The sequence below is a fragment of the Macaca mulatta genome, chromosome 3 (genome assembly GCF_049350105.2).
Source record: "Macaca mulatta isolate MMU2019108-1 chromosome 3, T2T-MMU8v2.0, whole genome shotgun sequence".
Taxonomy (NCBI): Eukaryota; Metazoa; Chordata; class Mammalia; order Primates; family Cercopithecidae; genus Macaca; species Macaca mulatta.
Window position 1 is genome coordinate 20057265 of NC_133408.1, and position 27327 is coordinate 20084591.

At 37.3% G+C, this 27327-nt stretch overlaps 2 long non-coding RNA genes and 1 pseudogene across 4 annotated transcripts in view; 2 read left to right on the plus strand and 1 right to left on the minus strand.

The window, feature by feature from the left end:
- The window catches only part of LOC144340131 (uncharacterized), a 322018-nt gene that overhangs the window by 201597 nt on the left and 93094 nt on the right, over positions 1-27327 (minus strand). The gene's annotated exons all lie outside the window — the stretch shown is intronic.
- Positions 8544-9228, plus strand: LOC714462 (large ribosomal subunit protein uL16-like; annotated as a pseudogene).
- Positions 19761-27327, plus strand: part of LOC144340130 (uncharacterized) — a 49440-nt gene continuing 41873 nt past the window's right edge. Inside the window, exon 1 of the long non-coding RNA XR_013415849.1 lies at positions 19761-20004. This is a non-coding gene — a long non-coding RNA (uncharacterized LOC144340130). The remainder of the gene's footprint in view (positions 20005-27327) is intronic.

Consider the following 27327-nt stretch of genomic DNA (forward strand, 5'->3'; position numbering starts at 1 on the left):
AAACAAAAAGATAAAAATTAGGAATCAAATACATACACTATGAATAGTTCCTTGAACTGAGAGCAGATCTCAGATTTAAAAACAAATGAACTAAAAAGAAAAAATGAACTCACTGAAGGTCAGAAAAAAAAAAACCACATAAGATACATGAATTTTCATGTAGCCTTGTAATAATTTTAATTAAGAATTAAGATATTTTCAGGTTTCTAGGAGGCTTATTTAATGGTTTATTTAAAAGGAAAGATGATAAGGTTTACAAAAGTTAGCTTTTCTATCAAAGTGGAAACCAGAATAAAATGGCAAAGCGTATTTACTGTATTTTGACAGACCAAGCCAGTGATACCCAAATTTTTCATATACAAAGGCAAAAGAAACAGAAAACAGAAACAAGTAATATCTGGGGGTATATTATTTGCAGAAGTTCTCTAACCAAAAGAAAATCACATTTCTTAAAGACTTCAAAATACAGAAAAATTGATTGTAAAATAAATCATCAATGTTAGAATGTACAGATGAATGTAAATGAATCAAAAAGTGATTATAAATCCAAAAGCAAGTAAGACATCCTTCTATGTTATTACCAAAGTACAAGGATGGAAGGAAGAATTATTTATAATTATTGCCTCAGAATAAAATTTAAAATTATTTCTGTAATTGTTGACATTTGGTGGTAATGAAAGAGATGGGGAAAATTGTTTATTTTATAATACTGATGAAGAAATATTAGTTATAAATTGGCTTTTTAAGACATGAACATAAAAACTAATAAAGATACATCCCAAATAACAGAGAGGAGTACAATTTAAAAGTCCTGCCATCAAAAATGAGAAATGGCAGAAGAGAAAATAGAAAAACATGCTTAAATATAAAATAATATGTAAAAAATAATCCAATTAATGTTTTCACCATTAATGTGAATGTGATGGATTCTACTGTGTTCTAAGGAACTTCAAATCAGATTTCTAAATTCCAGTTAAAAGTTGTTAAAGAAAGACAATTAGAAGAGTATTGAAAGGAAAGGTTGAACACAGGATCAGACTTACACAGAGCAAACGTAAATACAAATATAAGACATGGAACAACATTAGCATCTAAGAAAATATAATTTAGACCAAAAAGCTTTACATGAAAGAATGAGGACATTTTATAATGATAAAGTCTAGAAACCATGTAGCACAAAATATATAAGCAGCACAAAAAACAATGAGTTGAATAACACAGCTTGGAAATGCTAAAGCAAAAATAAAAGTATTTCAAGTTGTATCTCACAAATCCACAATAATAATGGAAGAAAATCCATAGCCCTTTTAGTATCAATAGTTGAACTTTATATTCTCTGAGTACAATAGTGTCAAAATAGAATGAACAACAAAATATACACAAGAAATGATAGACATAAATAGTACTGATTTGGAAGATTGATGCTTGCATTGATGGGTAGCTGGATGAATGAACGGGTAAATAGATAGTTACAACCCCTAAAATCTTTTTAAATGACAGTCTTCCAATAAACTTGCAGGTGAAAAACAAAATTAACACTGTCAGTATTATCAGCGAAAGATTATTTAGAAATGAATACATTGCCTTTCAAAACTGACGTGATATGACTAAGGTAGTTATTAAAATAAAATTAACCTTCAATATATTTATTAAAAAGCAAACAAAATTAAAAATAATTGAACTTAAGCATTCCACAAGAAAAAGGTTATGAGAGATAAATTTTTTCATAGGGATTTAGATAGAAAGGATGACAATTAAGCACAGGCTACCATGTTATGAAAGAAGTAATTTTGTTAGATTAAATAAATGATTATTGCCATAATTTATTACAGAAATTTTAAATGGTAACCTAAACGTCCTGTAATGCCACATGCTAGTGCTAAACACACACACACATGCACACACACAATTTTTTTCCAGTGAAATAAAATAAGAATAGCATGTTTACTTCCTGCTGTTGCATTTTCATTAACTTTCCTATAATCCGAACATAGTACTTCATGATTAGGGTTTTAGAGTAAGCCATTTTGTATAAGCTAAGAATAAACTTTATTGAAGAAAACTAAAATCCTGCTCTGGAAAAAAGGAAAATCTGACATAATTTTTAAAAAGAAGAGTTTGTTAGAGTACATTACTAATCTTAGATCTTCCCTCATTTACAGTTGCCAAGACTTTTAAAGGCAAGATAAAATTTCCTAATTAAATGAACATTCATCTCTGACTGATACTGACTGAGGGAATAAGAGATGAACTCAGGAACAGTATGTGCTACGTTGTCCATGGTCCCCCTCACCAGAGCTATATACACATGTCAATTTATTTATAACAATGTAAATACCACATTCTAGCCAGAGGGTGTGATATGGCCAATTGGGCAAATGTTCAGTCATAGTCTAATAAGAAGATGTGGAGCTGGCTTTCAGAGGACATCTGAATATCTTTTTTGTTTCCTTAAGGAATGCATTATATTTACTCAAACAATTTTCTCTTTCACCTATAAGCAAGATTTGAAGAAAATAGATAAAAAATAAAATTTTCTCCTATTATCATGCAGGTTATTGCTCTTCCTTTTTGTTTTCATTTTGTTTTGGTGGTTCTGGTTTATTTTTGCTTCTTCTTGGATAGCACTTAATGTTTCCAAGGATTTTTTATTAAGCACATGAGAGTCAAATGGCTTTAGCAGAGGGGGTGACCTGGATAATAATCAGTGCCATGCTTCAATTCAAAGCAGTTTCCTAGTGTTTTTCACCATAAATTTGAGAAAGCTCCATTTGAGAATCCTGTCTGTGTAAGCTGGTCGTGGTTTTCCAATGCTAGGGATGACAAAGGTTAAATTAATGCACCCAGCTGCTTCCCACCTGCTGGGCATACAGAGGACAGTTTACAGCTTCCTTTGCCTGCTAGGCCCTCCCCTGTATCACTGCCTTCCATTTCCCTCTCTGAGAATGACAACCCTGGCTTGGTCTCAGCGACCTGGGGTAACTGCCATGAAGCAACTTTTGATAAGAAACAGGATGTACAATGGTTCCTCTGAAATAAAACTGGATTAAAAATGTACCCTCCTGTGCCATATGCCAGGCATAGCACTAGATGCAGACACCTGACTATATCATCAATTTTACAATTACCTGATGAAGTAAATACAAAAAGAAGCAATGAAACAAATCTTTGAAAGGATGAAGAAAATTCCCGTTATCAAATTACCAGCTGGGTAATTAGTGAGCTGCTGGTAGGGGAAAGACTTTCAAAGTCCAGGTTTTTCTCACTCAGCATCTTATTTTTTTTCTTGTTCTTGAGGCCATGTTGCGGAGAAAGAGGGCGAGAGAGAGAAAGAGGACGATGGAAAGTGTTAGGCTAAATAGTGCCCCCTTTCTGCCATACACACACAAAAATTCACGACCAAATCCCTAGAACCTGTAAATAGCTGCTTAAAGTACATGGCAAAAAAAAAAAAAAAAAAAAAAAAGACAGAAAGAAAAAAAGGAAGGAAGGAAGAAAGGAAGAAAGGAAGGAAGGAAGGAGGAAGAAAGAAGAGAAAGGAAGGAAGGAAGGAAGGAAGGAAGGAAGGAAGGAAGGAAGGAAGGAAGGAAGGAAGGAAGAAAGAAAGAAAGAAAGAAAGAAAGAAAGAAAGAAAGAAAGAAAGAAAGAAAGAGGCCGGGCGCGGTGGCTCAAGCCTGTAATCCCAGCACTTTGGGAGGCCGAGACGGGCGGATCACGAGGTCAGGAGATCGAGACCATCCTGGCGAACACAGTGAAACCCCGTCTCTACTAAAAAAATACAAAAAACTAGCCGGGCGAGGTGGCGGGCGCCTGTAGTCCCAGCTACTCCGGAGGCTGAGGCAGGAGAATGGCGTAAACCCGGGAGGCGGAGCTTGCAGTGAGCTGAGATCCGGCCACTGCGCTCCAGCCCCGGCGACAGAGCGAGACTCCGTCAAAGAAAGAAAGACAGAAAGAAAGAAAGACAGAAAGAAAGAAAGACAGAAAGAAAGACAGAAAGAAAGAAAGAAAGACAGAAAGACAGAAAGACAGAAAGAAAGAAAGAAAGAAAGAAAGGAAGGAAGGAAGGAAGGAAGGAAGGAAGGAAGGAAGGAAGGAAGGAAGGAAGGAAGGAAGGAAGGAAAAGGAAAGAAAGAAGCCAACAAACAACAACAATTACAAAAAAGTGGCTGCAGACATAATTTTAGGACACAGACTTTAATATAGGGACATTTTTAGATTACAGACTTCAAAGTAGGGAATTTTTTCTGATTATCTGGAGAGACACAATCTGATCACACGAGCCCTTCAAAGCAGGGAATTTTCACTGCCTGGTGTCAGAGAGATGTGGTGAAAGAGGAAGGCAAAGGGGAAGTCATAGAGCTTCCAAATAGGCAAATCATTCAACTTCCGCATGCCTCTGCAGGTTCTAGATAGCAGGTGGCCACAGACAAGGACTGGGAAGAGAATTCTAGGAAATATGGCCAGTTCCTAGCTGACAGAGTACAAGGAGATGGGAACTTCACACCTACAACCACAAGAAACTTAATTCCGTCAATAGCTTCATCCTTCCCCACTGTCTCTGGTAAGAAACCCCACTCTTCTGACACCTCAATTTTAACCTAGAGAAACTGAGGCAGAGTGAAGACAAAGCTCGGTTTCAAGTCACCCCCACTAGTGGAGTCTTTTATGCATTCTCACTGATCACAGAACTCACACCACTACCTCACTTACGTCACCGTTCAAACATGTCTTTACTTAAAGAATTCCAGGAACTGGCCTTAGGAGATAACCAAGGTTGCAGAGTGTCCTACCTCAGGAAGGAATGCAGCCTTGTTGCCACTGGCCAGACCACCAGATGGTTCATTACTCAACCATTGCAACCAGATAATAGTAGCCTGCACTCTACCCTTTATATGCTTTGTCCAGCCCAACTTACGTGTCAATTCCCATGCTTTGCCTAATAAAAAAGCCCTACAGCTCTTCTAGTGGAATTAGTTAAGGAATTCTCTCTCTTTCTCTCTTGCTGTCTCCCTTATGCCCATGCACAAGCTCCAATGAAGACTTGTCTGGGAAAACTCTTTTTGCCTCACATCAAAGAACCTGTTGCCAGTAATGAGACCAGTGTCAGACTTTGGACCTATGTATTTAAGGTGGTAAGTCTATAGTGATGTGTTACATACAGCAGGACTAGAAAACTAACAAAGGCAGATAGTTGAACACAGATATGCACATGCTCACACACACATATTTTTTAACACTTCAAATTAAGGAATATTGATGCTTAATTGTGGTAGCAACTTGACCTTTGAGCTCCCAAAGCAGACAAATTCGGCACAGCTAAATTGCAAGCCTAAATCTTAAAATGAACAAACATCTTAAATATACCACTTGATATTCTGTATGTTCCCCATCTCTCCTCATGCATAAACACAAAGCAAGAGTAGGTACTCAGTGAAAGAAGAAATTTGTACAATTTCTTCTCTTTTATCTATTTAAAGACATTTTAAGAGGAAACAAAATACATGCAAATAAATAACTTGATAGTGACTTTTAAAACCAAGGCACATAGCTTCGTTACAAGCATCCTTGAAAGCCTTAACCACAGTGTCATGGTGTAAAATTATCTATGTGCATTTTTACCTCTTCTCCCTTGGGTATCATCTTCTCCTAATCTGGGAACATGGCACATGCAAAGAGCATTTTACCAGGAAAATCAAAGCTCTGAAAATGTGCAGTGGAAAAGAAAACATCTTGGAATTGCTTTTATTTTAGTGCTGTGATAAAAAATTTTTTCCAGTCACCCTCACTGATGTTCAGATGATTGAATTGAGTTGAGATATTCTGGTCAGGAGGTGAAAACAACCATGGGTGTTATTGGCTCCCAACGGAAAGTTCACTGTCCCAACATTACATGATCCCTGAGTCAAGCCCAAAACATGCGCCACGCTGTCCCTGTAGCTCAGAGCTCACCAGCTGACCACAGCTGGAATTTGTAGGCCAGTAGAAAGCAGGAAAAAGGAGGTAGGCACTGAGCTGTTTTGTAGCCTGGAGGAGGCCTGCAATTGCCAAGGATAATAGCATGGCAAACACTTTGCTACTGACAGCCTGGATTCAACTTTCTCACCAAAATTCTGCCAAACAAGGCTGGTAAAAGTTCAGAAAGCACTACTAGGAATAATTAAGGCAATGGAGGATTTATTTTGTATGGAGAGATTAAAGGAGTTTTACATGTGTTACTTGGCTGTGCAAACATGAAATGGGAATACGAAAATTATCAACAAATATTTGAATGGTTTAAGTTATTGGGAGGGAGATGTGAACTCTAAGTAATAAGGCATGATAATGTACCACAATGCACCCGACCTAAGAGAAATACATTAAAAAACAAATTCAGATGGAAACTAATATAAAAAGGTACAAAGATTAAACACTACATTCCCATATAAAGGAAAAAAATTAAAGGACATCATCAGAGTTTTCCAAGTCTTAGTCAGTCCCTCTGAGATAGGTGGCAGGATGTAAACACAATGCTGTTTTTTAGACAGAAGGACTCCGTGTGTGTGCAGTATGAATGCACTTAGTATTGTATCATGGGGTAAGCCAGAATGTATTTCTTTTAACTTTTATTTTGAGGTAAAGCTGATTCACTGTGTCCATAAGACACTCAGAGAACACTCTTGCCATTTCCAGACAAGCTGAAAGCTGGCACAGCATTAGCAAGTTACTGCTGAGAAAGAGATCATGTGTCCCTCAAAAGCGTGTGCTCCATCAATCCCCCCCAAACTAGGTGGCAAAGCAGATTCATTTTTCTCCTCATCATCTTGCTCCAGTGCAAAGTTCCTCATCCTTAGTGGGGAGTAACAGATGTGCTGATGTAAAAAATGAACGGGCCAGTCACAGTGGCTCACACCTGCAATCCCAGTACTTTGGGAGGCTGAGGTGGATGAATCAATTGAGGTCAAGGAGTTCAAGACCAGCCTGGCCAACATGGTGAAACCCCATCTCTACCGAAAAAATACAAAAATTAGCTGGCTGTGGTGGTGGGCACCTGTAGTCCCAGTTGCTTGGGAGGCTGAGACAGAAGAATCCATTGAATCCAGGAGATGGAGGCTGTGGTGAGCTGAAATTGTGCCACTGCACTCCAGCCTCGGGGATAGAGCAAGATACTGTCTTTAAAAAAAAAAAAAAAAGTGTTTTATTTTCCTTACTTTCCTACAACTTCCTCAGCGTATAAAAGAATAGACACAGTAACACTGGAAAGCCAAACAGGAGAGGGTCCCCACCACAGAGCAAAATTGCATGAGCAGAGGTCCAAAACCAAGTTTTTACCTCTTTCCTCTCCTCCCATGAGTACCATTTCACTGGTTACATAATAAGACTCTAGGGAATACGGTTGTTGTTTCCTTGGGTAATCTGTTCTCAAGAACTTGCAAAACGGACCTTGGATTACCATGCCACACATCATTTAAAAACCAAGAAAAACAATAGTTGGCTTCCAAATAAAGACAAGAAGATAAGAAAGAAATTAATTTTAAAATTTCAGTAGGCCGGGCGCGGTGGCTCAAGCCTGTAATCCCAGCACTTTGGGAGGCCGAGACGGGCGGATCACGAGGTCAGGAGATCGAGACCATCCTGGCTAACACGGTGAAACCCCGTCTCTACTAAAAAATACAAAAAACTAGCCGGGCGAGGTGGCGGGCGCCTGTAGTCCCAGCTACTCGGGAGGCTGAGGCAGGAGAATGGCGTGAACCCGGGGGGCGGAGCTTGCAGTGAGCTGAGATCCGGCCACTGCACTCCAGCCCGGGCGACAGAGCGAGACCCCGTCTCAAAAAAATAAATAAATAAATAAATAAAAATAAAATTTCAGTTAGGAGCAATAAGTTCGGGACACGCTGATCATACTTAACAGCAATGTACTACCTGCTGAAAGAGTAGATTTTAAATGCTGTCACCACAAAAAATGGTGTGTGAGGAAATGGAAATGGAATATAATTAGCCTGATTCTGCCACTCCATAGTGTTTAGATATCTATCTAATATATATGTTGGATATATATTGTACATGTTGTACAGCATAAATATACACAATTCAGCCTGGCACAGTGGCTCTTGCCTGTAACCCCAGCACTTTGGGAGGTCGAGGCCAGAGGATCATGAGGTCAGTAGATGGAGACCATTCTGGCTAACAGGGTGAAACTCGTCTCTTCTAAAAATACAAAAAAAAATAAAAACCAGCCAGGCGTGGTGGTGGCGGCGCCTGTAGTCCCAGCTACTCGGGAGGCTGAGGCAGGAGAATGGCGGGAACCCGGGAGGCGGAGCTTGCAGTGAGCCGAGATCGCGCCACTGCACTCCAGCCTGGGTGACAGAGCGAGACTCCGTCTCAACAATAACAACAAAAAATATAGATAGATAATAGATAGATAGATAGATAGATAGATAGATAGATAGATAAATGTATATATATACACATACAATTCTATTTGTCAATTAAACATAAATAAAAATAAATTGATGCAAAGTACATAAATTATTATATTAATAAGAATTCATGTTCTCTCTCCCTTGAGGACGCCACTGAAGATCCTGGTGTCGCCATGGAACGCCGCCCTGCCTGCAGTTACCAGTATTTTAAGAACAAGCCCTACCCAAAGTCTCGCTTCTTCCAAGGCGTCCCTGATGCCAAGATTCGCATCTTTGACCTGGGGCAGAAGAAGGCAAAAGTGGATGAGTTTCCGCTTTATGGCCACGTGGTGTCAGATGAAGTTGAGTCCCTGCCCTCTGAAGCCCCGGAGGCTGCCCGAATTTGTGCCAGTGAGTACATGGTAAAAAGCTGTGGCAAAGACGCTTCCATATCCGGGTGTGGCTCCACTCCTTCCACGTCATCCGCATCAACAAGATGTTGTCCTGTGCTGGGGCTCACAGGCTCAAACAGGCATGGGAGGTACGTTTGGAAAGCCCCAGGGCACTGTGGCCAGGGTTCACATCGGCCAAGTTATCATGTCCATCTGCACCAAGATGCAGAACAAGGAGCAGGTGATTGAAGCCCTAGGCAGGGCCAAGTTCAAGTTCCCTGGTCCCCAGATGATCCACATCTCAAAGAAGTGGGGCTTCATTAAGTTCAGTGTGGATGAATTTGAAGACATGGTGACTGAGAAGTGGCTCATCCCAGATGGCTGTGGGATCAAGTACATCCCCACTTCTGGCCCTCTGGACAACTGGCAGACTCCACACTCTTGAGGGCTTCCACTGTGCTGCCCCCTCTTAATACTCATCAATAAATTCTACTTCCTGTCCATCTAAAAAATAATAAATAAATAAATAATTCATGAAAATGTTTGTCCCTAGGCAACCTCAGTGCTTTAAGTTGCTCTGAGATCTACAGTTGAACACTAAAGTGTTTAAACTTTATCTCATGCTGTGTATGTCCCAGTCACATTACAGACTAGAAGGCTCTGGCCTACACAGCGAGCATCTAAGAGTGTTATGTTACATTTAGCGTGGTGTTAACCCAAGGGATCCCATGTTCTTCATCAGTGTACTGCCATTTTGCTGAAGAGAAAGAATATGCAATCAATAAAACATGGACAACTTCAAGCAATGAAAGTATGAATGAGCCATTAAATAGAGTACTTTCCTTAAAACTTAAAATGATGATTGAATTGTGTTTGTCAAGAAAGGAAGTTTTGATAAATGGAAAATTGACCTCATAACAATATTTCAAGTTATTATTATTATTATTATTTGTATTTGATAAAGTTGCTGCGAATTCAAAACACTTTTGGGGACATTTCTTCCAATACTTCCTTTTGTGTCGAAAGAAGGAAAGAGAAAGAGAAAGAACATTTGAAAACTTCAGAAAGTGGAACCTGACAGCCACCTCTCTATAGAAAGGTAAAGGAATGAACCCCTTGGAAAGTTCATTCAGCATGTCAATGATGGATTATTATGTTTTCATGTTATTAACATATTAGAGATAGCCTCACACTTCATAAATTAATATCTATATTATTCAGGGTCGCCTTTCCTGTTACTTTTTCTCAGTAATCAACAAATACACTATGCTTCTTTTACTTATTTTAAATATTTTAAAGTATTTAAGTGAATGCACTATGCTTTATTTGTTCAGAGTGTATTTATTTTACTGTGCGGCTCCCTACACAGATCCTCAAGACCTGCAATCTCTGGTGCTAAGCTTACACCGTATGTATTTTTTCTCCCCATCTGCTTCTTTGTCTATGCAGTTTTCCTATTATTATGCATGGGTAGTTTGAAAACTATCCAAGTATTTTTCAAAGCCAGTTAATTGTCTTATTTCAACACCAGAAATACATGTTGTTATGTGATCTGAATTTCACTATTATCAAAATATTCTTATCCGTAACAGAGAAAAATGGGACGCCTTACAAAATCTCCAGTTCCTCTGTAATATGAGCTCTAATACACTGCTGCCCAGTGTCTCTTTTACCCCACAAAGTTATTAATCTCCTTATAGGCAGCAAACTAACTTTCCTTTTACACCCAGGTTTTACCTGGCCTGCAGTTTGTCAACTGCTTCTTTTTAAAAGATTTGAAAATTACCATATACTTTCTGAAATATACATTTTCATAGTTTAAGTTTATTTTAAAATTACATTTGAAATATTAAACTGAAAAAGTACTTATATTAAAATATTTCTCTAACTCCTTTTCTCTTTTGATACTTAACTTTGATTTCGTTGTTCATTTCATCCATATGTTTTGCCTTTCATATAATACATATGTTATTGTACTTCTTAAAAGACCCATTCACTATTGCCTTTAACAATTTTGAATGTTAGATATTTATACATGTGAGTCATGACAATTATTACAGCTTACTATATAAAATACCCATAATCAAACTAAAGCTTTTCAAATAAAAATATAATTCTGATATTAGAACTCATTTCCTTCATATACTAAAACTTCTGGGAAAAGAAAAAGCTGAGTACATCATTATTCCAGCAAACTTACATTTTTTTCAAAGCTTGTTCTTAGAAGACATGCCAAAGATGTTTTGGATTAAAGCTTTATAAGCATTTATGAGGGCTGGGTCATTTTAGGGAAGCTTAAAAAGCAGTGAACTTCAGCATGTTTGCTGAACTTGGACAAGCCACTTAACCAATTAGGATATCCATTGGTAAATCCATTTGGATATCCTTGGTAAAATAAAGCTGGGACTTCTGGCCCTTTTTGAAATCTATATTATAAAATAAATGAATAGATGCACTCAGTTATTAAAAGAAGGTCTTTTACTTTGAAGAGTACTTTAAATATATAGTATTAGTTTCAATGGGAAATATGCCAATACCATTACTATCCTTCAACATTAACCATAATAACAAATAATCATTGAATTATAAATATTTACATAGAAATTGAATGAAGTTTAATGCATTCTTAAAAGAAGACATACTGCTACTTCAAGTAAAGTCTAATCTAAAATCCCACCCAAAGCAAAGAAAATTACAAATATAACCATGATCTATTGAGCAATTCTAGAGAACTAGGAGCTCTATCATTTAACATTAATATAGGTTGAGAAAACAGAAAAGGGCAAATAAATGTCTTTATCAAATTCCAGTTGAAAAGTATTTTAGTAGCTGTTAATTTTACTGTTAAGTGCAAAAATTTCAGAATACTTAACATCAGCTCCATACATTTTGAAATATAATCACAATATCCCAGGTTTAGGAAAGCAACCATTCACAGTATCTTAGGACAACAGTTAAATACAAATATAAGCCATCTCGTTGCCAAGCACTTTATTTTACACTTTATAGCATATATTCTTATCATGAAACAGTCAACAGCTGTTGCCCAGGGGCCTCTGGGCCCCACAGGCAATACATAAGAACATTATGCTAGATTTTTGTAGTAGCCATCAGGCTTTTGCACCTCTCATGCAAATTATGTTTTCATTATCATAGTTCATGTTTAACCATCTATTTCCAGTTACATCAAATTATTCATCATCCTACTAACCAACCCCAAACTACTGCATATGGTCATATTTATCCCCTTAAAATTACTACATATTTTAAATTACTGTAAATCTTGACAACTAATTTGATGACAAATAAATCTCTAACCTAGTAAAAGTAATTGTTCTCCCATTGATAATCCTTTAGCACATTAAAAAGTGAACAAATTCTGATAAGAACAAATATAACACAATAATCCTCTATGTATGCACTATAGTAAATGAAATATTAATATTTTGGCTTCTGTTCTTTCTGTGGTTAAAAATAATGTTGAAGGAGTAACATCAGCAAGATGATGCAAAGGAAGTTTCCAGCACTCCTCACAGAAACATCAATTCAAACAACCATCCATGCATGAAAATACTTTGCCAAGAGCTAAGGAATCCATATGACAGATTACAACGCCTGGGTAAAGTACAGAAATAAAGAAAGATGGATTGAAGATGGGAGTAAGGACACAGTTTCACATTACTCACATCACCTCTCCCCCGAACTTGTTTAGCATAGCACAGTGCCAACAGTGATATCTTCCACATAGAGGAAGAAGAGTGAAGTTAACATGTGACTTTACTGTGGTCTTCACCACCATGCCCCTTCAGGGCCAGCTTTCAGACTCACCCCAGTGCTAGGCTAGCTCCTGCAGCCTCAGGATTCAGGTCAGCCCCTGTGGATGTTGGCCCCATACCTGCCTTCATAGACTGAGCCTCTGGGCCCATCCCAATGGACCTAGACTTCAGTCCTGTCACCATGAACACAGTTACTAGGTCCACCCCAGTGGACCCCAGCAACACACTAGACACCATGTACCCAGGATCCAGGCTTATACCTGTAGACCCAAGCTTCAGGCTCACCCCTGTGCAATGAGGCAGCAGGCCCATCTACACAAACCTAAATTCCATGTCTGCCTACTCCTGCAGACCCAGACATCAGACTGGACCAGGTGGACCCAAAAGCCAGGGCTGCTCATCTACTTACTGAGGTACCAGGTCAGCTGTTTCAAGGACTCCAGCAGCAAGTGTACACAGATATCCCAGAAACATCCTGCTCAGAATCTCTACATGGGCTGATTGGTGAAGGACTGTCTTTGCTGAAGCCTGTCTGTAAAGATTAGAAGAGATGTGGCCGGGCACCGTGGCTCAAGCCTGTAATCCCAGCACTTTGGGAGGCTGAGGTGTGTGGATCACAAGGTCAGGAGATCGAGACCATCCTGGCTAACATGGTGAAACCCTGTCTCTACTAAAAACACAAAAAAGTCAGCCAGGCATGGTGGCGGATGCCTGTAGTCCCAGCTGCTGGGGAGGCTGAGGTGGGAGAATGGCATGAACCCGGGAGGCGGAGCCTGCAGTGAGCGGACATCACGCCACTGCACTCCAGCTTACCTCTTCAAATACATAGACCATAATGCAAGACAAAAAAAAAAAAAAAAGTCAAATAATCAGGGAAATCTGACATCACCAGAAAAGGAAAAAATAAAAGAACCAGTAACTGGCCCTAAAAAATAGAGATGTATGAACTGCCTGACAAATAATTCAAAATAATCCTCTTAAGGAAGCTCAGTGAACTACAGAGGAGAACAAACCAAATAAAATCATAAAAACAATACATGAACAAATTTAGAAGTTTAATTAAAAAAAATAGAAACTATAAAAAAAGAACAAAACAGGAATTCTGGGACTGAAGAACATAATAACTGAATAGAAAAACTTCTTGGAAAGCTTCAAGAGCATCCAAATGTTCAACTTACAATGTTACATTCAATATACTCATTGTAAGTTGAAAATATTGTAAGTAAAAGATGCATTTAATGCACCTAGCCTACCAAACATCACAGTTTAGTCTAGCCCACCTTAACTATGTTCAGAACACTTAAATTAGCCCATGCTGGGCAAACTCATCTAACACAAAGCCTATTTTATAATAAAGTGTCGAACATCTCATGTACCACTTACTGCTAGCCTGGGAAAAGATCAAAGTTCAAAATTTAAAGTATAACAAAATTGTGATGGTGTTACACCATTGTAAAGTCAAAAAATTGTAAGTCAAACCACTGTAATTTGAGAACCATCTATACTTGATCAAACAGAAGAAAAAATCAGGGAGCTCAACAGGTCATTTGAGATTTGTCAGATAGCAGAACAGAAAGACAAAAGAATGAAAAATAGTGAAGAAAGACAACAGAAGTTACAGCTGAACATCAAGCAAACAATATATGTATTATGAAAATTCTAGAAGCAACAGAGGAAAAGAAAATGACTGAAAATTTATTTAAAGAAATAATGACAGAAAATTTCACAAATCTGGAGAGGAAAATGAACACCCAGATATATGAAGCCCGAAGAACCTCAGTTAGATAGAATATAAAGAAATCTTCACCAGATATACTATAATCAAATTCTCAAAAGTAAAAAATACAGTGTCATAAAAGCATACTGTAGTTTTGACTCCTCATGAGGGAAGAGAGAGACCCTCTCATATTGTTTTATACTCAGTACCTGTTTTAAGAAAAAAGGAAGTGAAACCAAAGACAGGCAGCCCAAGCCAGAACCAAAACCGGGCCTGGGCCAGCCTGGCCTAAACCTAGTAGTTAAAAATTAACAAATTAACTCATGACTTAGAAACTGATGTTATCCATAGATTCCTGGTATTGTATAAAAGAACATTGTGAAACTCCCTGCTCTGTTCTGTTTCACTCTGACTACCGGTGCATGCAGCCCCTGTCACGTACCTCCTGCTCGCTCAAATCAATCATGACCCTTTCTGTGAAATCTTTAGTGTTGTGAGCCCTTAAAAGGGACAGAAATTGTGCACTTGGGGAGCCTGGACTTTAAGGCAGTAGCTTGCTGATGCTCTCAGCTGAATAAAGCACTTCCTTCTACAACTCGGTGTCTGAGAGGTTTGGTCTGCGGCTCATCCTGCTATACTCAGAGAAAGAAAAAGTGACTCTTCACATGTAAAGGAACCCTCATGAAGACGGTAAGCAAATTTTCCAGCAGAAACTTTGGAAACCAGGAGAAAGTGAGATTATCTTTTCAAAGTACTGAAAGAAAAAGAAAATCTGCCAATAAGTCTACCATACTCTGCAAATCTGACCTTTGGAAATGGAGAGATAAAAGATCTTCGAGAAAAACAAAATCTGAGGAATTTCATTACGACCAGACCTGCCTGACAATAAATGACAAAAGGAGTTATTTAAATTAGAATGAAAGGATGTTAGCCAACAACTTGAGAACATGTAAAAATATAAAGCTCACTGTAAAGATAAGAATATAGTCCACTTCAAAATATTCTAATGAGTCAAGGATGATGTAAAAATCACTTCTAACTGTAGTAGAAAGTTTAAAAGACAAAAGTATTAAAATAACTTTACGCTAATTTGTTAATGGATACGTAGTATACAAACGATGTAAATTGTGACATTAATAACATAAAATGTGGTGAGAGAAGGTAAATATAGTTTTTATATGTAGCCAAAGTTATTATTGGCTTAAAACAAACTGTTAGAACTAAAAAAGGTTTTACATAAGCAACAAGGTAACCACAAAGAAAAAAATATGTGTTGTAGGTACACAAAAGATAAAGAGAGAAGAATCAAAGCATACCACTGCAAAAAAAGAAAAAAAAAAGTCAAATTATAAGGAGACCAAGAGAGGAGGAAAGAAGAAAAGAAACTACAAAACAATCAGAAAACAATTAACAAAGTGACAATAGTAAGTCAAATAAATAAATATCTGATTTAAATGTAAATGAATTATACTTTCTAACCGGAAGATATAGAGTGACTAAAATGAATGAAAAGACAGTATCTAACTATATGTTCCATACAAGAGACTCACTGTATCTTTAAGGGTACACATAAGCTGAAAGTGAAGGAATGGAAAAAGATATTCCATTCACATGCTAACATAAAGGGAGCACTAATTGCTATACTTATTTGAAACAAAATAGACTTTAAGTAGAAACTGTCACAAAAGACAAAGAAAGTCATTATATAATGATAAAGGGGTCAGATCATCTCAAGAGCATGTAACAATTGTAAATATAGGTGCACCCATTAATGGAGCACTTAAATATACAAAACAAATGTGAAGAGAACTAAAGAGAGAAATAGGTAGCAATACAATAAGTTGACACTTAAAAGAAAAGGCTGTGTAGGGACCAGTCCTAAATGCATAACAGAGACAACTGTCACTCTGCATGACTGTGAACTGTTGTCATATTTAGGAGTCCCAGACCTTGGCATAAATTGGACTTAGAACAATACTGCCATATTTTCCAGCAAGTATCACTGGAACAAGTCATTCCAAGTTTTCTAAGTTGAGTTACGTGTACATTGAGCCTTTTATTGTCACATGTAACAGAAAATTCAACTCAAACCACCTTAAGAAAAACAAAAACAAAAAGCAAAATGTAGAATTTATCCAGATAGCTGGTACCAAGACAGAGTTAACCAAAACTTGCAAGCTTCTATTTTATCTATGTCTTGACTCTACATTGGATACCTTTTCTGTTTTCTTTCTTTTCCTACAGACTTCCAAGTTCTGGTGATAAGGTCCTTGCAAAATGACCAGAAATATACTTTATATTTACAGCATGACTTAGCAGAAAAGACAACTCTGTTTTCCCAATTGTTCTCTGAAGAGTCACGATTGAGTCTCATTGAATTGTACTGGATACCATGTCCTCCAGAACAATCACTGTGACTAATGGCATGCAAAATTTTAATGTCAGTGTTAGGATCATATTATTTCAACTGGACTCTGTGGAATTAACAGCATCCAATCTAGGAGGACGAACACTTTACCCATACGAAGGCCAATTAAACAGAATGGGCAGCCGGGCACAGTGGCTCACGCTTGTAGTCCCAGTATTTTAGGAGGCCAAGGTGGGTGGATCACGAGGTCAGGAGTTCAAGACCAGCCTGACCAACATGGTGAAACCTTGTATCAACTAAAAACACAAAAATTAGCTGGATGTGGTGGTGCATGCCTGTAATCCCAGTTACTCATGAGGCTGAGAGAGAATTGCTTGAACCTGGGAGGCGGGGGTTGCAGTGAGCCGAGATTGTGTCACTACACTGTAGCTTGGTTGACAGAGCGAGACTCTATCTCAAAAAAAAAAAAAAAGGCATACATTTGTCCAACATGCTTCCTCTTTCAGAAGAAATTGGAACAGAGAATAGAATGGCACTAAACTTTCTAGTGAGTAACAAAGCATTAAGGAATCAAGTCAATAAGGAAACGAATGAGGCAATTAGGTATTGTTGACAATAGCTTCTGTTATATTTTAAAAGGTGTTAGCTATTTTTAGATCAGGTAGACAAATATATTTTTGATTGTTTGTCTAGCTTTCAGTTTCCTGGAGTATAAATCATGTAGGATATTTTAATTTGAATAAGTTTAAAGCAGTCAAAATTTTTTTTAAAATCAAACATATAAATAACCTTCATTTCAAAGTTTAAAGTTTAAGAAGTATTACACTTGAGCTCCTGTATACTATTTATAAAGAATGACAAATCTTGCTTAGAACAAGCCTATTTTTAAGAAGAAATTGGACTTCCAGCAATGCTATCATTATTAAAATCCTGTTTTAAAAGATACATACTACTCTCCACTCCATAATTATTATTCACACTTAATTATGTAAATATATTGTATTAGAGATTCAATGTTTTAATTTTCAATTACCATTTGTTTATAATAAGTTAGCATATGTATTGAGTTTAAATGTAAACTCTACTTTTAATATTATACTTATTATCATAACTAAAAATGCATCATAACTGATACCTTCTGCAGACCTAGGTAGACTTAATGGAAGAGTAGAAGAGTAGTTAATATTTAACAACATTTCAAGTAAATACACATAAAACTATATAATTATCCCTCATCTTCATCTCTATGATTTTTTTCTTTAATCAGTTAACTGTCAACCTTGCAACTTTCATATCAACTCTAAGAAGAGGTCGTTGTTCACTCACTAAAGAGCAATGTAAATAATGTTTATTTTACTGTATACAGTGATAGATGTGTATAATTATTTATTTCATTAATTGGTTTAAATATTTCATCCTATTGACCCAGAGGGCATTTTAATTACATGGGAAACCAACAGCAGCCTCTCCCTGGAAAAACAGTAAATCAAAAACAGTATCACATCCCTGGAGGGAAGCCAAAGATTAGTGCCACCCTCAGGGACTTGAAAGACACGGAGAGGTGATTCCACTCCCTGTTCAAATCTCCTGTTTGGCCTGTGCAGAAGACAAATGGATCTTGGAGAACGACGGTGGATTATCATAAGCTTACCCAAGTGTAACTCCAATTGCAGCTGCTGTACCAGATGTGGTTTCGTTGCTTGAGCAAATTACCACATCTCCTGGTACCTGGTATGCAGCCATTGATTTGGCAAATGCCTTTTTCTCCATTCCTGTCCAGAAGGCCCACCGGAAGCAATTTGCCTTCAGCTGGCAAAGCCAGCAATAAACCATTACTGTCCTACTTCAGGGGTATATCAACTCTCCAGCTTTGTGCCATAATCTTGTTTGCAGAGATCTTGATTGTTTTTCCCTTCCACAGGATATCACACTGGTCCATTGCATTGATGACATTATGCTGATTGGATCCAGTGAGTGATAAGTAGCAAACACACTGTACTTATGGCTGAGACATTTAAATGCCAGGAGATGGGAAATAAATCTGACTAAAATTCAGGGACCTTCTTCCTCAGTAAAATTTCTAGGGGTCCAGTGGTTGGGGCCTGTTGAGATATGCCTTCTAAGGTAAAGGGTAAGTTGCTACCTTTGGCCCCTCCTACAACCAAGAGGCACAATGCCTAGTGGGCCTACTTGGATTTTGGAGGCAACACATTCATCATTTGGGTATGTTACTCTGGCCCATTTATCAAGTGACCCAAAAGGCTGCCAGCTTTGAGTGGAATCCAGAACAGGAGAAGGCTCTGCAACAGGTCCAGGCTGCTGCGCAAGTCTACTACTCCACAACAGAGGTAAGGAAGAGTATGGGTGGAACACACGAGATCCCTTAGGGCATCTCTTAGTATTACCATGCCCTGTGATTAAGGTCAATGGGAAACCACAAGAGCCCAATCTGGGCAGGACTACAAATAGCTCCAGACTCTTTAGAAATGAAGGTTTGAGGTCACTTCACCAGGTAAAGAACCATGACTACTGAGGTGCTTGCTGAAGGCAAAAGGAATATAGAATGAGTAGTAGAAGAAAGTAGTCATCAATACCAGCTACGGCCACATGACCAATTGCAGAAAAGAGGACTATAATTATAATGAGTATTTCCTTCTTATTTTGTTAAGAGCATGTTTGTGCATGTGTGCACTTGTACTAACATATCTTCATTTTATTTCCTTTCTTTTTTCTTTGTCATGTGACATAAGATTTATTGACTTCATATGAGAATTTAAGTGTTGTTAACTTTATGTAATAGCATCTGGGTTGGAGATGGATGTGTTTCAGTTGTATAAAGGATAGCTGTATAATGTTAGGCATAATTATGACTTTATTATTGTCTTTATTTGAAGATTATGTGTGATTTCAGGAGGTGTATATGGGTTCAAGTCGACAAGGAGTGGACTTGTGATGGTTATTATGGAATGTCGATTTGATTGGATTGAAGGATGAAAAGTATTGTTCCGGGTGTGTCTGTGAGGGTGTTGCTAAAGGAGATTAACATTTGAGTCAGTGGACTGGGAGAGGCAGACACACCCTCAATCTGGGTGGGCACCGTCTTGTCAGCTGCCAGTGTGGCTAGGATAAAGCAGGCAGAGGAACGTGGAAGGACCAGACTGGCTAAGTCTTCCAACCTTCATCTTTCTCCTGTGCTGGATGCTTCCTGTCCTCAAACGCTGGACACCAAGGTTTGCCGGTGGCACTTGGCCCTTTGACCACAGACTGAAGGCTGCACTGTCAGCTTCCCTATTTTTGAGGTTTTGGGACACAGACTGGCTTCCTTCTCCTCAGCTTGCAGACGGCCTACTATGGGACTTCACCTTGTGATCGTGTAAGTCAATACTCCTTAATAAACTCTCTTTCATATGTACATCTATGTTATTAGTCCTGTCCCTCTAGAGAACCCTGACTAATACAGAGCTATATTTAGGACTCATGCTTGGGTTTGTGTGACAATGACAAGGAAGAGTCGTACAATGCAATTTCAGTGGGTTCTCCCAGAAAATCCCTATGTTCTATGTGATTAAAAATTGAATGCAATTTAAAAATAGTCAAATCATAATGAATTTAAATATAGTGTTCAGAAATTCTGAGTGATGAATATGGATAGTTTGAGGAAGAAGAGATTGGGTCATTCAGCCACTTAATTTTGTCTAGTAGGATAGGACTTGATAAAAGAAAAACTTCAGACAAATTAAATTTAAAGGAGTTTAATTGAGCAATGAGTGATTCACAAATCAAACAGCCCCCAAATCACAGCAGAGTCACATAGACTCCAGCACAGCCACAGTCATGTGGTGGAAGAAGATTTATAAACGAAAAAAGAAAAATGATGTACAGAAATTGGAAGTGAGATACACAATGGCTGGATTGGTTGCACCTTGGCGTTTGCCTTATTTGAACACAGAATGAACACTCAGCAGTGTGTAAACGGTTGAAGTATGGTGGCTGGGATTGGCCAGGACTTAGCTACTGTTACAGGCACATATTCCTAAGGTAGATTTTTAATCTTCTCTGACTCTTAAGCTAGGTTATGGTTCATCCACAATGACTCAAATATAGAAGTACAGAGTCCTTCTCAGGTGATATTTAGTTTGCTTTAACAGACTGTACACTTAAACTGTACAGAAACCATATCAATTGAAAATTAGTAAAAGTAACCAAGAATATATACTCTGGATAACAATAGGGTGATTCTACCATCTTCAAATAATGCCTACAAACTTATGGGAATAGACAGAAACTACTTTTGGGAAGCTCAAAGCCACAACTGAAAAATACAGATGAGAATAACAGAAAGGCAGATTACAGAATAAGAAAGAACTTTCGAACAACTCTTCCAGTTCAACAATGGAACAAACTGACTGTGAAGTTAATGGCCTTCCCAGAACTGGAAGGAATGGATAAAGAAACTTGTATTTATTAGACAAATATTCTTCTGGTCTCTATAATGGGAATGTTAACTGTATTACCTTGCAGAATCCCTAGAACCACATGAAATGCCTAATCTTACCCTCATTTAAATGAGGAAAACAGACTCAGAAGGTTTCCCCAGATCTCAGAGCTAAGAATTGCAGAGAATATGTAAAGCCAAATGTATCTGACTCCTAAGTGTATAGTGCAAAGACTGCAACAAGTAGAAATGGGTTGGGCACCTACTAAAAACATCATAAAAGAGATTCGTTCCCTAGCTGATGACAAGTAGACTAGATGATCATTACAGTCTTTTTACAGTTTGAAATAGGATGACTTGTTAAGGGAAAGAGGTTTAAGTTTAATTTCAATCTGACATGCACATTTTTTGCAAGCCTACTCTATTTAACTGCCTCCAGGACTGGTTAATAATATCACTGGTATTACATATAGAATATACAATATACTGACTATTTCACTGGTATTATATATAAAATATATATTACCTGTATTACATATTAAATGTATATATATACAAGATATACATATATATCATATATGTATATATCATGTACATATATATCAGATATATATCACACATATATTTGCTATATAATATAGGTGAGATGTATACTATTATATATAATATATGCTATTTATATATAAATATTTTATATAATATATAATAAATGTTATATATATCACCTGTATTATATAGCAAATATATGTACATAAAATGCACATATATAAACATATATTTGTGTGCATATGTGTACATAAATGTGTGTGTGTGTGTGTGTGTGTGTGTGTATATAAAATCATTGGAGCTATCCTGCCTGACGTGGACTTTTTGATGGAGGTTAGCATTCTTCCAAGAAAATTTTCAACATAAAAGCCCACTGAGCTTTACTTGCCTAACACCATCTTTCACAGCTTTGTCAACTTCATGAGTAGTAATCCCTCAGCTGAAGGAATGGTCAGAATCAGTGAGCCATTCCTTGTGTAGAAATTGACAGCAAGGCACAACACAGCCCACACTAATTAGGAATATAAAACTCAGCATTCTTACAGTAATTGGCGAGTCTCCAAGTAAGCTGAGGGTTACTGACAAAAGTTGCTTGTTTTGTTTTGCACTCTGTCTCATTTAAAGATGGAAACTTCTCCTAGATATTGCTTTATGGACTTTTGCATATGCATGTGCAAAAAGTATTTTTCTTATAAGCCATTAAAACGACATCATATTTAGCATTAGATTTTGAAATTTCAGTGAAGCATTTCCTTCTAAAACAGTTTACTTGAAATCAAAGCATGCTTCAGGTAACACGTAGCGCAGGTTGTGCTTTGTGAAATGGCATTTGGGTATAAGCCTGAATGATGTGATGAACCGTGTATACAGAGAGCTGGAATGAGCAAAGAAGGAGAGATGAAGGAACTTAACTAGAAAAGGTACCAAATGCTTTAATAGTAGTTGTATTTGTTGTTCAAAAATTAAAACACAAACTGATTTTTATTTTTCTTCTTGAAATATGTTCTCAATGCAAGCAAACGCAACTGTGGAGAAACAAAGAAAAATAAGTAAAAACAGGTTTAAAATGACCGTTTTCAGATAGCATTTCATTTGGTTGGAAGACAGAAAAAAAAAATCATAGAAGCAGAAAGAGGGTATTTTTGTACTCCCCAAGTACAAAAACGAGCAAAGAAGGGAGAGCAAGAATGATTCATGTTTAATAGCAAGTGGAATGAGGCTTTTAAAATCTTTCCCTGCTACTACTCTAACTTGAACCTTCCCAACTGCATGAAATAAGGTAACCTATTTTCTCAATAACCCTGCTATACTTATTTCAATTTGTTATGTAATCTTTTATTTTTCAGCTGCATTTACAACGATTACAGTCAAAGGACACGTCAGTCTTCTAACAGATCTTTATGTTCTCTGTCTCAGTAAATATATTAGAAGTGGCTGTGCTGGTATATCTATCACTTAGGCATATGCGTTCCCAGTCCTCTTTGTCTCCTGCATGCATAATCTCAATTTTCCTTTGCCAGGGAACAGTCCTGCCTTTGGCTGAGTCAGAACATCTGGATCCTGATCTCATGGCCCTTGGAAGATAAGCAGAAAATAAAATTGTCCTGAATTCCCAATGTCTTCCCTAATAAGCATTTTATAAGAGAATTATAGTCTCTTCGGGGAATGGAAAATGATTGAAATGACCACATTCAATCCTAGACTAAAGCTGTAATTCTGATCTGAGAAAGAGGAGCAGGACTGCAAGCAGTTCAGGGGGCCCTGACATTCGTGCTGAAACTGAAGGAGCGACAACAAGAATCAATCAGAAAAAGATTAAAACTTTTGGCACTCAGAAAAAGATTTATCTTGGCAAATTAGCAAATTTTCATCAAATCACTGAAACAAGTCTATTTGGGAAACATGAAATGCTGGATTACAAAATTTTAACCGACCCTCTTTACATGCAAAGAAGAAAACATCCGGTTAGCAGAAATTCCTCTAATGTATCCTCAAGGTTAGAAAATGTGGCTATATAAAGCTGATATTTTTCTGTTTAGAAGAAAAATAGTAAATTATTATAGTAATTAGATAATTTAAACGTCTAAGCTAATCTACTGGTTCAAATTAAACGCACATTCCACACAACTCTCTTTTGCACCGTCAAGCCAGTGACATTTGGGTGGAGAAGCTATCTGACACAAAAAGAGTAGAGACATGCTTCATTTTGTTCTCATTAACTCTTCAAATAATTTGTTAAAACCACATGATAATGAAAAATAATGTACTTTATACATGTGAGTAATCATCTACTACTCCTTAGGTTGTTACCTCCATTCTCTCATGTTGTTCTTTTCAAGAATTTAAAATGATAAAAAAGCTGCAAGAGCAGTAAAAATAATATTTCTTACTCCCTGCACCTAGATTCCCCAATTTCCAACATTTTGCCATGTTTTCTATGCCAGTCGATTTCCCTCTCTCACATACACATGCACACACAAACACACATATGTGTACCTTTTAAAATATGACCACAAATTATTTGACAATTATCCTCATGAAATGTGAGGTTTTTTATTCCCATTGGGACTGTGAAGAACAAATAAGTGGAACTGACAATAGAATAGGTCAGTCAAACACCCTAAGTTTATACTGTGACACCCTAGGCTAGGTCATAAAAAGCCTGATACTTGTGATGACTTTGTAATGTGTTAACTTGGCTAGACTGAACTTGCACTGCATATTCCAGAATTTCCTCTCGTGTGTGTTTCTATTTAGTGTGGAATTAAATAGACATTTCAGGACAAATGAAGATTGTAGGGTTATTTGGAGTAAGGAAGAAAAGGGGAGAAGCCATGTCACAGCTCATAGAGACTTTTCCTGATCTGCTAACTCATCTCACTGACTTGAAGCCATGGCTGTCTGCAACGTCTTCCCCTAGGTCTTCCTTCACTTCTTTGACTTTTAGACCAGATGTGTGTGCGTGTGTGTGTGTGTGTCTTTGTCTTTATCTCCACGACAAAAAGGCCCAGCTTCTTCAGAATATACTTGTCAGTAGAGTCAGAGGCAGAACCAACTAGTGTGAATTTCAGTCTGTCCTCATGAGGTTCTAATTAGTGCTTGTGAGTTCTAGCTTGCCCTTGACTTCACCAACTTACATGCATGTTCCCTTCCTGACTTCCAGCTCTGTAGACTTCAACTCCAGCATCAGTTGTAAGATGACAGACTTTATAGAGGCTGCATAACCCACTTCCCCAATTGTGCAAAACCAAATTCTGGTAATGACATTATATATGTATATATTTGAAAAAATCTATTAATTTATGCATAAGTATGTATGCATGTGTGTGTATACATATATACACACACATATATATACACATATATATACACACACACACATTTCTCCCTCTCTCTTCCTTTCTCTTACTTGATTTAAACAGAACAGAATTTGGTACCAGAGTGGTCCCAGAGAAATAGAATCTTAAGGATAAATTCTCCCCTTAATTAGTTCTGAATTTTCTGGCTGTAATTCTCTGTTTTGAGCATATTAAAGGCATAATGACCTTGTTTCCACTGGTAAAGGGGGACTAGTAGTAGTTCATGACATGCAGTGGCAAATATTTATCCAAAATATCATTTGTAGATACCTGTAATTGAGTACCTATAGAAGGCATGGCTCTGGGTAACAAAGTATTTGCTACATTAGAACATCTAGTCAAAATTAGCAGTATTATGGGTTTAGCTGGTGTATGAGCTTGCTAATGGGTACCATAACAAAGTACCACAACCTGAGTGCAACAGGAATTAAATCTGCTCTATATGACCCATAAACCCTCTAGTAGATAGAACTAGGATCAGTGTCTACAAATTAGAGGACGCCAATGTTTGGCTCAAATAATGAAAAACATTTTTAATGCTCAGAGCAATCCAAGGATAAAATAAGTTGTCTTCAAAGAACAATGAGTTTCCTTACTGAACATCTCCATGCTCTGGCTGAACAACTTGAAAAATACAGGAGTACGCTATAATGACGCACATCCAAGCATCATATTGTTTGTGAGCCTTTATAGCTTTTAATATCCTCGTCATTGACTCTGTGGCTAGCAGTTAGTGAGGACAGAGATTTTATATTTGCATCTATAAATCACATAAAGCATCTACAAAATAATGACTGTGTAAAACATATATTGAAATTGGTATTTTGAATTTATGATTTCAAGGTAAATACGATAAAGTTATACATATTATACACTAATTATAATATATCAGGAATATATAATTATTATTTTATCTTTTGTAAAAATGAAAAAGATTCAAAGTAAAATTCTCTCAATCGTGGTATTTGCTTTTATTATAAACATTATTTATTGTATGCATTAGCTATAACCAATATATTGTTGAGCAACAAACTGCACCAAAACGTAATAGCTTAAAATAAACAACATTTTTTTGTTTCTTACTTACCTGTGGGTTCACTGAATAGGTCTGCTGAGCTAGTGAGGCTTAGCTGCTCCCAACTGAGATTGCTCAAATATCTGTGATCAGGAGAAGAGTTGGCTAAAAACAGACTGTCTGGGATAGTTGGAACCATTAGGGTTTGTCCACATGTCTCATACTACAGCAAGCTAGCCTAAGGTTTTTCTTAGGTCTTGGTAGAGTCCCAAGAGACCAGAGACATGCAGGCTCCCCTAAGACCTAGGCTTGAAACTGGCACACCATCATTTCCAACATATTCTATGGGCCAAAGCAAGTCACATTGCCAGTACAGCAAATAGATTCTACCTCTTGATGAAAGATACAAAGTCAAATTGCCTAGGGCATGGATACCAAGAGAGCAGAAAAATGGGAAAACTTTAGCAATCAATCTGTCACACTGAAAAAAATGTTTTGACATGTCCTACTAGGTATACGGCAAGAATTGAACTGACATTATCTATTATATATGTAATACTTAATAATTAACTAATATTGATTATTAAAATTATTAATACAAGAAGTATAAATAGTTAATTTTAGAATGATTTACTTTGGTATTATTTAACTGCTAAATGGTTATGCTTTGCTGTATTTGCAAACTCAGTAGGAGAGCTGTATTGATTTTCATTTGCTGTATAACAGATTGTCTCAAATTTGGCAGTGTAAAAGAACATACATAGATTGTCTAACTATTTCCGTGGATTAGGAACCTGGGAATGGCCTGAGTCTTCCGCTTAGGGTTTCACAAGGCTGAAATTAAGGTGTTGACTGGGGCTGGAGTCTCATCTAAGGTTTTGGATACTCTTCCAAGGCCCTAAAGTCATTGGCAAATTTAACTTCTGTGTGATTATCTTGGTGACCTGCTACTCCAAGACCAGCAGGAGAGACAGTCCCTCACATCCAGACCCACTTTGAAAGGGTATGTCTGATTAGGCCTACTAAATATTCTCCACTTGATTACTTCAATCCAGCTGATTTGGAACCATAATTACATGTACAAATCCCCTTCACTTTTGTTATATAACATAATCATGGCAGTGACAGCTATCATATGTGCAGCTTTCTTCTGTAATTAAGGAAGGGGATAGATAAGGTATATACACGGGGGGCAGAGTTCTTGGAGGCCATCTTAGGATTCTGCTACCACAATAATTAATTTAGAAGTTTTAATCACAATTTCATTTGTAGAATTCTTCCTGCCTATGTGGTACAGAACAAAGTCAATAAGTTGTTGCCCAACTGATATAATTATTTTCA